The sequence below is a fragment of the Neltuma alba genome, unplaced genomic scaffold, assembly GCF_004799145.2.
Source record: "Neltuma alba isolate B1F8T4 unplaced genomic scaffold, ASM479914v2 tig00010452_pilon, whole genome shotgun sequence".
NCBI lineage: Eukaryota > Viridiplantae > Streptophyta > Magnoliopsida > Fabales > Fabaceae > Neltuma > Neltuma alba.
Window position 1 is genome coordinate 34243 of NW_021635344.1, and position 7441 is coordinate 41683.

The following is a 7441-nucleotide window of genomic DNA, read 5'->3' on the forward strand; positions in this document are numbered from 1 at the left end:
ATTCAGAATTGTTCCTTTGCAGATGAGTGCCCTGAATTGGATGAATATTGTGAGGACTTAGTGTATGACCTCCAATTGGTTGAAGGCCTAGAGTCATTGGTTGCAGAAGAACTAGCATATGCAGATGAATAAATTGAAGAACCAATATCAGAAAAACATGGAGCAACATATGTTGGTTTGGGCATTGTTGGCGGGAGAGTAGGCAGTGAAGCTTCAAAGTCAAGTACCTGAAGTGCTTGTCTAATTGTAGGCCTCATAGTATAATCTGGGTGAGCACACGATAGCCCAAGAATCATTAACCTTTCAAGTTCTTGCTCATCAAAATCTCCATCAAACCTCTTATCGGCTGCTTCAAGAAGCTCACCTTTGCCATAGAGTTCCCATACCCATTCCACCATCATGACTTGGTCAGTGGGAGCATAGTGGTCAATTGCCTTTCTCCCACAAGCTATTTCTAGAGCAACAATTCCGAAACTGTATATATCAGACTCCCTTATTGCCTTGCTTATGGTTGCACATTCAGGAGCCATGTACCCTTTTGTTCCTGCAACAATTGTTGTTTCTGACCCCTTTCCATGTTCTACGAGCCTTGCTAACCCAAAATCTCCAAGCTTTCTATAGCAATTCGAATCTAACATAATGTTGCTTGGTTTTATGTCCCTATGAACCACACATCGCTCCCATTCTTCATGAAGGTATAGTACTGCCGAGGCTAAGCCTTTAGCAATATTGTATCTGGCTGGCCATGTCAAAAGGTTTCTGCTTCGATATAGATGATAATCTAAGCTTCCATTTGGCATGAACTCATAAATAAGTAGAAGATCATTCTTCTCGTGGCACCAACCCATGAGCTGCACCAAATTCTTGTGCCTCAGTTGACCGATGATCTTTACTTCGGTGGCATACTCCTTCACTCCTCGTCTAGATTCATGGGAACCCTTCTTTGCTGCAACATAAGAATTCAAGTCTCTGATAAATCCTTTGTAGACCCCACCAAAGCCTCCTTCTCCGAGTTTATGTTCCTCTGCGAAGTTATTTGTGGCTCTAACAAGTTCGTTATAGGAAAACTTCTTTGGTCCGACACATTCAAAATCTTCGTCCAAGGAAAGATCCAAGCGATCACGTCTTTTCACCCTACAATTTGACCTCCACATCAGAAACCAAGCTATGCATAACACACCAATCACTACAACTGATTCAATGCTCAATCCAATGACCAAACGCTTATTATTGTTTTCACCCCTTTGCATCACTCCCGGCACTCCAAGACTTGAATTAAAGGACCATGAACACAGTGTATGTAACGCAAACCGTAATCCTGTGGCTGAAGAGATTCCAATAGTCTCTCAAATCAATCGTACGGAATAATTCTGTCTGATTTTGATGTTATCCTTATATCCTGTAAACATGACACCTGAAGGGAAAGAGCTAGAATCATAGGTAATCTCAGCATCATACTTTCTACCATCATTCATAGTGTACCATTGTGTTCTATGATTAGTCTGCATTGTTTTTGAAAGGATTCCCACGTGATGATAGGGTGGATCATCCACATCCGTATTGGGAAAGGTGTCAAATTCCACTGCTACGAATGGATGTTCGTCGAGATAATTTTAATCCTGCATCTGTGTGCGACTTACAAGGCCAATCCCTGTGCCATATGGGGGAGATGGAAACGGAAAGCCAGGCTCTGCCAAGAAGAAGGTGATGCCATCTCCTTTCCCATCACGAGTTTCATTTAGTACGTCGATGATGAAGGTGAAACGAGTAGTGAAGTTTGCGAGTGTTCTTGTCTCATTGTCCCAAAGTTGCAATGAGTTGATGTATGTTACCCTCCCGGCACTGTCTTTCTTGTATCTGAGTCGACGAGAATCAGATTGTTAGATTCATGACAAATTTATACATTGGCATTTTTATTTTTATTTATTATATATGTCTTCCATTTTAATTGAACTGTAGAGATTGAGATAACATCAAATTATGACTAAGCATGTGCCTGGGAAATGACACCAAAATCTTTTATTCGAGTAAACCAAGCTTACGTACGTTTTGACCTTTGTGTTGGTGGCCATTAGGTAGTCTTTGCATGCATCATCTTTTGATGAAGTTCTGTGGCTCAGATAGCTAGATAACTAATACTACCTTTAGTTTTTAATATAAGAGTTAATTTGATTTTAATTTAGTTCTAAATATATGATCCTAATTCACTTTGTTTGTCATATTAATATATTTTTTTCAAAGTAGTCCTTGTAGTATTCACACATGTTAAAAATTTCATCAAATAATATTTCTAGCTAATACACATAATTAGTAAGGATATTTTAGGAAAGATAACATTTATTTATTACAAATAACTGATTTAACAAACTTTATTAATATACTAAAATTAATCAGCCAGCTCTTAGATTAAGGACCGTAAGTAGTATGTAGCTATTAAAAAAATTAGTTAAGTTATTTGTTAAAAATATGTGTTGGTTTTTCTAATATATCATTTTTAATTGTCTACATTGAAACCCCTTAATATGTGCAATCAATATAGATAATTTGGAGAAATAAATTTATAAATTTGGAAAACAAAGTAAATTGAGTCTTACAGTTAGTTGGTACGAAAGTTTAACCCATAACTAACTTTTATATTTAGGACTTGGGGAGCAATAAATAGAGCTACCTATTTTTTTTTAAGAAAAAAAAGTGTGTCCAACACTTAAATCTTATTTCCTGGGTGCATTTAACACTTTGATTTTATTTTTCTGGTATATAAAAATAAGATTAGGGTGATGGATGCACCAGAAAAATAAGACTGGGGTGATAAATGTACCATAAAAAAAATCAAGATATTAGATGCACATGAGAAAATAAGATAAGTTGTTAGATCCAACTTGACCTTTTTTAACTCTATTTCTTTGTTCTCCTCCACAATTAACCATCTACTATGTAATACCATCAACTAATCAAAATTTTAGTTTTTAGACCACCAAATATGGTTAACTCTCTTTAAGTAATTTATTTTATTCCCAAGACTCGAAAATTAGCTAAAAAGAATCAAATACGATTGATTTGTCTTTTTGTTTCTTGACAATCACAAAGAAATAATACATAATTAATACATAAGATTCATTTTAATAGAGGATTCCATCTAAATACTAACTCCAACCCTAAATACAAAAGCTAGTCAAGGTTGGATTTGGTATAAGACCTCAATTCATTTTGTCTCCTAAATTTATAATATCTTTTGCAAAATATCTTTTTTGATTCTAAAGGGTTTTCACTAAGGAGTATTTCTAATGTATATGATTAAATAAGATAATTTAAAAAGTTAACATATATTTATTATAAATAATTAAGTTAACTAAGTTTCTTAATCTTTCCAAAGAGTTATCTAAGCTCTTATGTTAACAATAATTACGGAACTTGTAAGACAAACAATTACAATTCATTACCTCAAATTAGTGAAATCCAATGGAATCAACGAGATCCTTGGATAAAATTTTTACCAAAGAAAACAGATCACATCTTTAGAGAAATGCCTTTTGCCTGCCATTTGGTCATCGGAGACCTGCTAGCAGGTAGGGTCATTTTTTTTTTTTTAAGCCATTAACCTATTTTTAAATAATTTAGTTCGAGTAAAATAGTTGAATTTTCAAGTCAGGTTGCTGTTTTTTAAATAGCATAGTTGTGTAAATTTTATACCCACTTCTATAGCTCAAGACTAGAATAAGGGAATTTTAAGTGAATTGGTGCTGTTTATAGTGCTGATTTTGCGCAAATTTCATATCAGTACATTTTCAGTAGTTTTTTTGGGGATATAACTCAACGTATCTTTACGTTATTTTGGATATAAGATTATTCTCTGTCAGGCCAGGAACATTAAGATTTTCCTTCTGATAAGTATGTTTTTCAGGATTCCAACTTTATTCTCTTCTTTATGGTTTGAGATTGCTTACCATCTTATCTTAACAAACAGCTTGTTGGTTTCAATACTTCTATTTTCAGTCCTAGAGAACAAGTCGAAATTTAAAATAGGTTTTAATTAGCTGAAGTTGGTACCTCCAGTATCAGTATAGGAGATGCGCCAATTTCATACCCGGCCTTGTACTCTCTTGGTAGTCCTTTTTTGGTCCCCGACAGTGGGGGTGCTATGCGATAACGTAATCCGTTAACCCGTATAGATTTAATTTGAATTTGAATTATTTATATTAAATTTTCCTTTTTTCTTCTATTCTTTAAAAAAAAAAGGTTTTAATGTGCATAAAGTAAAATAAAAATAATTTTTTAACTGTATTTTATTTTAAATTGATTACTTAATAATTTTAAATCTATATCATTAAAATTGTATTTAAACCGTGCAGATCTCACTGTGTTTATTATTGTTATGATTACTAAAATAAGTTCGGTTTGGTATTCTTTAATAGGAAGGGAAAAAAGTTTTGGTACTGATCAATAGTAATGATGAGTATCATGATGCTCATCGTAATGATAAGTCGTTGCAGTGATATCCATATTATCTAAATACAGTTTTAATAATTTAAATTTAAAATTTTTAAATGATGATTTTTTTAAAAAAAACATTTTTTCAATTTATAGTTTAGAGATAATTTTTATTTTATTATATATATATATTAGAATATTGAACTATTAAAAAATAAAAATAAAATTATATTAAGTTCAGACCATTCAATTTAATCTAGATATATCGTTGAGATTTGGTGCTCATGAGCCAAGTGATAGTAAATTTCATACCCACCTTACATCATTTAAGTAATTTTATTTATTCAACCACCAACAACAATTTGTTCATTTAAAGTTTGAAATAGACCAATTTTCAAGTGAGGTTAGTACTCTTTTAAAAGAGGAATTGTATAAATTCCATATTCAACTGGTGAATGGATTTTGCAAAATAACTTATAAACAGAAAAATATAAATTATTTATAGATTGCATGATTTATAAATAAGAACTGAGTGTGTGTCTCATAAGACAAAATTAAAAAATATATATTTAAGAAATCCAAAGGAAATAACTACTTCCCTGATCCTTAATACAAGATCTAATTAATTAATTTAAGTAAATTAATTATATTAATTAATTAAATCAGTCAATATGATTTTTTTTTAGAATATTCTAAGCATCTTCCTTGATTTCCTTCCTTTCTCTTCTTCTTGATTATTGTTGAGGGAATATCAATAAGGTTAATTTAAAAAAAAAAGATGACAAATATATAAAATGAGTCTTACATATAGGACCAATATCAATTCTCTAATTAGATTCTATATTAAGGATCGAAGGTTTATAATATATTTTTTGGCCAAAAGAAGCTATAATATATATGATAAAGCATATTTCTAAAACGATCGGGCCATCAGAATGTAATGAAAGAAACTACAATTACTAGTATTCTGATGATGTATACATTAATTACCTGGTGAGGTTGATGCGCATCCCATTTTCCTGGAAAACATATCCTTGACGGTTCAAGTTCTGATGATCCACATCACGAAATTGCTCATAATTGAAGGTTATTGAGGTCGCACTAGCATTGATTGTGAGAAACAAGAAAATTTTGGTCATGAACAAAAGAGAAAGCAGATGGGTTTTACTCTTGTGCAGAGATATCTCCATATAGCTGATATAAGAAAGACTTGTTTGTTCAAATTGGAGGCAGTTTAAGAAATGACTTGGTTTATGTAAAGAACAACCGGTTTTGCTTCAGGAAGGCATATTCAAATTAAAATCGATTTGCAAAAAATGAATAAATTGAGTTAAAAATTCAGTTAATTTTTTTATTCTTTGATTTTGATGTATTAGGAGAAAAAAAGAACAAAAAAGAACCTTAAAAATAGGAAATTTCGAAGAAGGCAACTAATACTTGCACATGGCGGGAAAGAAGGGAAAACCTGAACTGAAAATATGACAACGTAGAGAAATGACCAATATGCCCTTCTGTCAACTTGGGAAAATGACTAGATTTGATCTGAAAATAACAAGATTGCAACATAAATTAACAAGTTTAGAATACATAATAACAACATGCTTTTCTCAAATGAAAGCATTTGTCTAATACAGAATACGACATTCTTTTCTAAGCATCACATAAGAGCATATTGGTCATTTTTTCACACTTTCAGAATTCCAGTTCAGGCTTTCCCTCCCTCCCTGTCATTTAAAAGTGTTACCGTCCTTTTTGAAATTTTCTATTTTCAAGATTCATTTTGGTCATTTTCCTTATGTCTTATCCCAATTAAATTTTTTCTAACTGAGTTTTTAGTGTGAAATTTTACTATCACTTTAATTCAATGAATCAAAGGGAAGGTAATGGAATGTACTAATGGGGAATAACGATCATAAAAAAATAAAGAAAAATTAAGTCAAGCCAAGCAGACCCATAAAGTCACGTAATTAAAAAAAAAAAAAATTTAAGTCAAGTCAAGTCAAGTAGCTCCATAAAGTCACGTCAAATCATTTGGATTTCTGCCTAAGTGCTAGGTGAAAATTAAAGGTAGAGGTGGCTTTCAAAGTACTATTTCCAGCTATCATATTGCATTAATAGCCTATTTAGTTAGATTATAAAAATCAATTTAAAAACACTTTTAAAAGATTTTTTATATAATTAAAACAAAATTTTTCTTATATACTCACTTTATATATTATAAAATTATTTTTTAAAATATTATTTAATTTTTACTCAAACACATCCAATAAGACGTAAAAAACTATAAACTTGGAGCTAATTTCAAAATAAAAATCTAACCAGGGACACCCAAGAAAGCTTGAAAGGAGTGAAGGAATGTCAGGATGGGCCATGAGAGTATCGTATATGAAGGGCGGCAACAAATTGATTGAAAAATTAACAACCAAACTGAAATTATCGTGGAAAATAATAATGACGAAAAGAAGAAGGAAAGCAAGGATCACGGATAGAAGGCAGGAAAGACGGTGCAGGCTGAATAAGGAGAAAGGGTTACTTTAGGCTTTTTCACATAAGTAAGTGCGTGGGAATTTAACCAGTCCACTGACTTCTTCTACACGATAGACAAGTGGCATGTATTGATCTCGCCGATCCATCAAACAGGATTGAATTTAATGAAAGGAAAATTAATCCTTTCCGTGGTATCTCAATCATATAGGTTTGACTAGTCACTGCAGTTCAATCTTCATAATTTTAATCATTTAAAACTTTAATCCATATTATTTTTTGAAATTAAGGAACTAATATACCCTTAATGAATCAAGCAACGCGGAAACTTGCTTGACCTCATTTTCTTCGTACGGATGGGAAGCCGAGAAGATCAACACGACTGTTGCGTCGGTTGGGTTATGTGTCTCAGTTTGATTGCTAAATGTTGCTTTCAAACTTCCCCAATGTCCAGAAAACAAAATGTCTGTTCACACATGGATTTTGATTGATCAGATGCTTTCCCACTGGAAAATGCAATACCTCTTCA

General features: G+C 32.3%; 1 pseudogene; it reads right to left on the reverse strand.

The window, feature by feature from the left end:
• On the reverse strand, nt 1-5618 carry LOC114756657 (L-type lectin-domain containing receptor kinase IX.1-like; annotated as a pseudogene).
• Between the last annotated feature and the right edge of the window lie 1823 nt (nt 5619-7441).